Source organism: Dromiciops gliroides, chromosome 2, assembly GCF_019393635.1.
Source record: "Dromiciops gliroides isolate mDroGli1 chromosome 2, mDroGli1.pri, whole genome shotgun sequence".
In the NCBI taxonomy this organism is placed as follows: domain Eukaryota; kingdom Metazoa; phylum Chordata; class Mammalia; order Microbiotheria; family Microbiotheriidae; genus Dromiciops; species Dromiciops gliroides.
Genome location: NC_057862.1, coordinates 310,841,243 through 310,847,617, shown reverse-complemented (window position 1 = coordinate 310,847,617; position 6,375 = coordinate 310,841,243).

Genomic DNA, 6,375 nt, shown 5'->3' with positions numbered 1-6,375 from the left:
TTCCAGTTGAGAACCCTGTTGAAGGTAAATAATAAGATTCCCTCCAACTCTAAAATTCTATGGGTGGAGCTCAACAAAATGGTTGTTAAACTGAAGTGAGGCCACTGAGTTAAAGGAGTTAGCCATACATACCCAGAGCTCAGATCTCTTTTCTTTCCAGGATTTCCATTTCTCTGTATTTGGGGGAAGGGAAAGTTCACTAGACATTTTCCTCCTTGACCAGTGAGGGTAGCAAGAAATTCCCCTTTATCTTTGTTGACAATTTTTTTCTTTACTGAGGAGGCATAATAACAATGAGCTGACATTTATATATAGCTTTAAGCAAAGCAAATGTTACTTCATAACAACTCGGTTAAGTAAGTACCTATTTTATATACCTATGCCCATTTTATAGATGAGGAAACCAAGGTTCAGAAGGATTAAATGATTGATTCCACAGTCACACATTAAGTATCAGAAAGAGTATTCAAACCCAAAGATTCCTAACTCCAAGTCCAATACTATCCACTGTATTAAAACCCAGGTCAGATCCCAAGGGGTGAATTTACATAAACAATCATCTAAATGAAAAAATTCTGCATGTTGTTAGACCAGGTCATGATGGATATTGATCAATAGAAGATGAACAGAAGAAGCTGTCTTAACTTCACAGATGAGTTTTCCTTCATATGATGTACCAAGTACTCAGGTATAAGCAGCTTCATTTTAACAAGCAATTACCAAAAACAAACTTTAATTCTTTCAGTTCCAAATAGGAAGTAACTGGTTTTTTTCTTAAACGGAATTGGGAAGAGTAAGTACATTTAACAGCAAGAGAATATTTCACTGAAAACATATCCCATATAAGAATCATAGAATATTATTGGAAATTTGGAACTAGAAGGAACCTTAGGAGTTATGTAGTTCATCCTCATATTATAGATGAAGAAACTGAGGTTCAACTCTATGAATTACAGAATCAGGATTTCAACTCAGCTCCTGACTCCATCAGTATTCTTCCCACTACTTCATAATTAAGCTGTTCCTATATTATGCTGTTATAACTATTAATGTGCTAAAACATTAGGCAGTCATTTAATATTTGTATTTACATTTCCTAAAAATTGGTTTTCCTAGTTTTTAACAACTAGAGAATTCCTAATAAGTACATAGGAGAGAAGAGATCTGTAATATAGTCTTAGCAGTATGACTAACTTGTGGTGTGACCCTTGAGCAAGTCACTTAACATCTGTAAAATGGGATTGATAGTAGTTGTTTTAAGTGTTTTATATGGCTATTGTAGTACTAAGGTGTGATATTGGACTTTAAAATAATAAAAAGTAATGATAGAGCATCATAAAAAAAAACAACAAACAACCCAGGTCAGGCCCAGTACTATCCACTGTGGTACCTTCTGGCTCTAAAAGAGAAATTAATTTAAGACTCTCAGTGGTAGAAGGTAGCAGCTGCAGTGAAGCAGTATTCTAAGCAATCCCACTTCACATATGCATGCCCTCAGAGTCTATCTTCAATTCTGCTAATTATAAAATACAGGGGGAGAGAAAGAGGAGTTAGAGCTCAGAATTCTTATTCCAATCAGCTAGGGTTATACTCATGAACTGGTGACTGGCTAAGACAGTATACAGTATAGATTGATATCACAAAAGTGCCACAAGTACAAAAGGAATTAATAATGTAGGCCTGGGGGGGGGGGGACACGGAAGGGCTGAAAGAGAACTTCAAGATTGGTCTGATTAAAGCAGATTTCTGAATGTCTCAGTATCAGCATTTTTATAAAACAATTACCCCTTCCCCATTTGCGTTTTATAAATCTGAATTTTCATAGATCAAGTTTGATTAAAGCTTTGTCTGCAATTGAAATATAGCTCTATGATGGAAATAAAATCCTAGAAAAATCAGGAAGAATGAAATTCATTTGACCAAATTCACTAATGTCATTTTCACTAACAATCAGTGTAGACAAAAAGGAGAGAAAAATCCTTGCCTCCTCCCTATCTCAGTACAGAAAACAAATGAAATGCTCAGCTAGATGCTATTAGTAATTCAGCCTAAAGGAAAGTGTCTGGGCCCCATGAAAGAGCTCATACCTTCTCCATCACAGGCCAGTAGAGCTTTATTATTACACAGCAATCCTTGTGTCATTGGTATGCTTCCTTGTACCCTTCATCACCAGATACATGTATGTGAGATTATGTGATCCAGCATGAGTCTATAGGATAACCCATAAGGATTTATCTAAAACAGGTGTATAGTCATAGGTTTAATTGTGATGTCATGTGATGTCACAGACAGTGAATGGAAATAATTGAAGGTGATGGCCCCTGAAGTTGGAATTTTGTTGTCAAGGTGGTTGGTTAGTATTGATAAGCATTGTAAGTAACCATGTTCCTATTTAGATTTTAAATTGTTTTTGAGAGTATGGTTAGAGATATTTTTAAGGTTCAGAACTGAATTGAGGACAGAATTTAGGAAAGTGTTTGAGTTAGCTAGAATCTGATTACATTACAAATAATGAGATTTCAGGTGTTCTGATTCTAAGGGCAATACACTTTCCAGTATATTATGCTACCTCATCATGACCTGTTTCTTGGCCCAGATTGTGAGAGTAGCACATCTAAGATTCAAGTTTCCAACTTGAAATCCACCTTTTGTCTTGTTAGGTTAATAGCATTCAAATGTATGGCTCTTGAGGCAGATCCAGTCACTTAAACACTGAGTATCACTTTCCTTATCTGTGTAATGGGAATAATGTTTTGCATGTAGGATTTCACGCCTGCCCTCCCCCCTCCCCCAGTACATTCCCCTTACCCCTCAATTTAACCCTAAAGATGTCATCATGGGGCAGCTAGGTGATGAAGTAGACAAAGCATCCACCCTGGACCCAGCCAAAACTCGGCCTCAGACACAAGACAGTCACCCACTTTACAACCCCAGGCATGTTCCCCAACTCCAATGTTTTATGGTTCTCTAGGGTCTTGTACTTGAAAGTCAAATTTGCCATTCAGTTCAGGTCTTTTCAGCACAAATACCTGAAAGTCCTCTTTTTCATTAAAGTCCCATTTTTTCCTCTGAAAGATTATGAAAGTTTTGGTGGGTAGGTGATTCTTGGTTGTAATCCCAATTCCTTTACCCTCTGGAATATCATATTCCATGCCCTCTGGTCCTTTAATGTATAAACTGTTAGATCTTATGCTATCCTGACTGGGGCTACACAGTAGTTGGATTCTTTCTTTTTGGCAACTTACAATATTTTCTCTTTGACCTGAGAGCTCTGGAATTTGGCTATAATATTCCTAGGAGTTTTCCTTTTGGGATCTCTTTCTGGAGGTGATCGGTGGATTCTTTCAATTTCTATTTTATCTTCTGCTTCTAGAATATCAGGGCAATTTTCCCTAAGAATATCTTGGAAGATGATATCTAAGCTCTTTCCTTGATCATGGTTTTCAGGTAGACCAATAATTTTCAAATTGTCTCTCCTGGACCTATTTTCCAGGTCAGCAGTTTTTCCAAGAAGATATTTCACATTGCCCTCCATTTTTTAATTCATTTGGATTTGCTTTATTGTGTCTTGGCTTCTCATAAAGTCATTTATTTGTTCAATCCTAATTCTTAGGAAATTATTTTCAACAGAGAGCTTTTGTACCTCCTTTTCCATTTGGCCAATTTGGCTTTTCAAGCTGTTGACTTTTTTCTCATGTCTTTCCTGCATCACCCTCATTTCTCTTTCCATTTTTTCCTCTACCTCTCTAACTTTATCTTCAAAGTCCTTTCTGAGTGCCTGTATGGCCTGAGAGCAATTAATATTTTTCTTGGAAGCTTTAGATATAGGGGTCCTGATGTTGATATCTTCCTCTGAGGGTGCTCCTCGTTCTTCCTTTTTGCTAAAGAAACTTTCTATGGTGCTCACCTTTTTCTGTCTGCTCATCTTGCCTTTCTTTTACTTGGCTTTTAGCTTCTTAAAGTGGGGCACTGTTTCCAGGCTGCACTATTCCAAGCTTCAGAAGGTCCCAGGTGGTATGATTTAAGGAGGATCAGGTTCTTCACTCACCTCACCTGTTCCCTGGTCAGTAGATGACCCCAGACAAACTTGCTAATCAACCAGCTTTGTGTGTTGTGGTTGTCAGTTCTGATGAGCCTGTGCCCCTCCCCCACCTGTGCCACTGCTACTCAAGCCTACCTCCTGGTTCCCAGCAGGGGTGAAAAACCCAAGTTCTGCCTCAGTACCAGCATAGACCCCTGTAATCTCTCCCCTCCCAGCCTTCTCACCAGACTGAGCTTAGTTCCAGACGACACTGGCACTGCAGCTGATTCAGAGGCTCTTGGGGGTCTCTTTCCCTGATGAGGCCTTCCTGGGATTGGATCTGTGTCAGGGTGACTGTGGGGTTGAGCTCCACTCCTGGCACAGCAGCTCCCTCCTTCCAACCTTCCAAGCTGTCCTTGGTTGGAAGATGATTTCAGCACATTCTTTTGTGAGTTTTTTATTTTTATTTTTTAATTTAATTTAATTTTTTTTGTGGGATAATGAGGGTCAAGTGACTTGCCCAGGGTCACACAGCTAGTAAATGTCAAGTGTCTGAGGCCAGATTTGAACCCAGGTCCTCCTGAATCCAGGGCCAGTGCTTTATTCACTGTGCCACCTAGCAGCCCCCTCTTCTGTGGGTTTTGCTACTCCAGGAATTGTAGTATGGCATTATTTGGATGTTTTCTGGAGTGATCGTGTCATGAGTGTGAGAGCTCACTGCCTTTCCTCCGCCATCTTCTACAATGCTCTTTCCAATACATTATTCTGCTTCTCAGTATTGCAGGTACCTAATGGGTAGTGTATAAACTTGGTCCTCTCTGAGAGTGAATTTGATTAATTGATTAGAGAAATATTATAAGACTAAGATCAAGGTTTTGGATAATGACTTAACTTTTTTCTAATAGTATTTTATTTTTTCCAATTACATATAAATGATTTTCAATATTTCTTTTTGTAAGATTTTGAGTTTCAAATTTTTCTCCCTCCCTTTCCTTCCCCTTCCCGCCTCAAGCCAGCAAGCAATCTGACGTAGGTTATACATTACAATCAAGTTAAACATATTTCCACATTAGTCATGTTGTGAGAGAAGAATCAGAACAAAAGGGGAAAAAAAACACAAGAAAGAAGAAACAAAAAAACCCCTGAGGGCCCAAATCGGATATACTGAGAGCTATTTGGGTGACTCACCTTAATATTGGGGTCCCGGAAATATGAGGGACCTTTTTTTAGGTTTAATCTCCCCTCTGAATTATTCTTTTTAGATACTTCTCCCAGGTCAATAAGAAAGGAGCCTCTAAGCTTTAGTTCCCAAAAGGATCAGATTTTATTACTTGGGAATTGATTAAACAACAAAGGTGAAACTAATAAAAAAATCAAAGATAAGGAAATGGGAAAAAAGAAATACAGATGGATGCTCTTAACTCTAAACTTAGCCTAAGCTGGTTCAAAGGAATTTAGGGTTTTCCATGAGTAACTCACCCAAGCCTGAACAATCAGCCAGTCTAAGGTTGCTCACGCAGAGACAGCCGTTGCCCAAGACAGAGCACAAGCAAGTGCGCCTCCATGATCACAGTCCCCAGCCAAAGAGAAAGCACAGTGCCGCCAGCCTCCGCTTCCTCCTTCATGTTCCCCTCCCAGAAATGGGAGGCTGCTCAAGTTGATTGGCTGGTAGCCTTGATAGACAGTACCCACGAGCAAACATCACTTCCTGAAGCCAAGGACCTTGACCCCATGGTTTGCCCTCAGAGGCCTTCTACTCATGGCAGAGCTTTTCTACAGTAAGTCTCCAGCAGGTGGCATCATTCGAGTCGTTACAACCCCAACAACAAAAGTGACAAGCTGCATTCAGATTCCATAGTTCTTTTTCTAGATGTGGAGAACATTTTCCATCATGAGTGGATGAGGGACTTTAACTGATAGATATCACATGAGGAACCATTCAGGGTGTAACCCATTCTCATTTGGAATCTAGACAATAGTGAGGTGAGTAGACAAATTTGGAGACTTTAGATTATGAGACACAGTGAGTTTAGGTTACAGTCTCACTGGCCATTCCCAGGTCAAATCACCTTGTCATTTGTTACAGCCTCAGAACTAGACTTCCAAAGGTGAGGTCATAGAGGAGCTAAGTTCCTCAAGTTTTGGAGCCCTGGGTCTTGAAGCCACACTGTTTTAATTAATGAGAGCCAACCCCAGATAAGAGCTTGCCGTTTGGCCAGGCCATCTCCTTGCTATCAGTCGCTTGAGCAGCATGAACCCACCAGACACCCTGCTTATAGGTCTGGTCTTTCTCTATTACAATGTAAGCTCTTTGAGGGGCAGGGATAATAAATGCTTTTTAATGCATGCCTTTT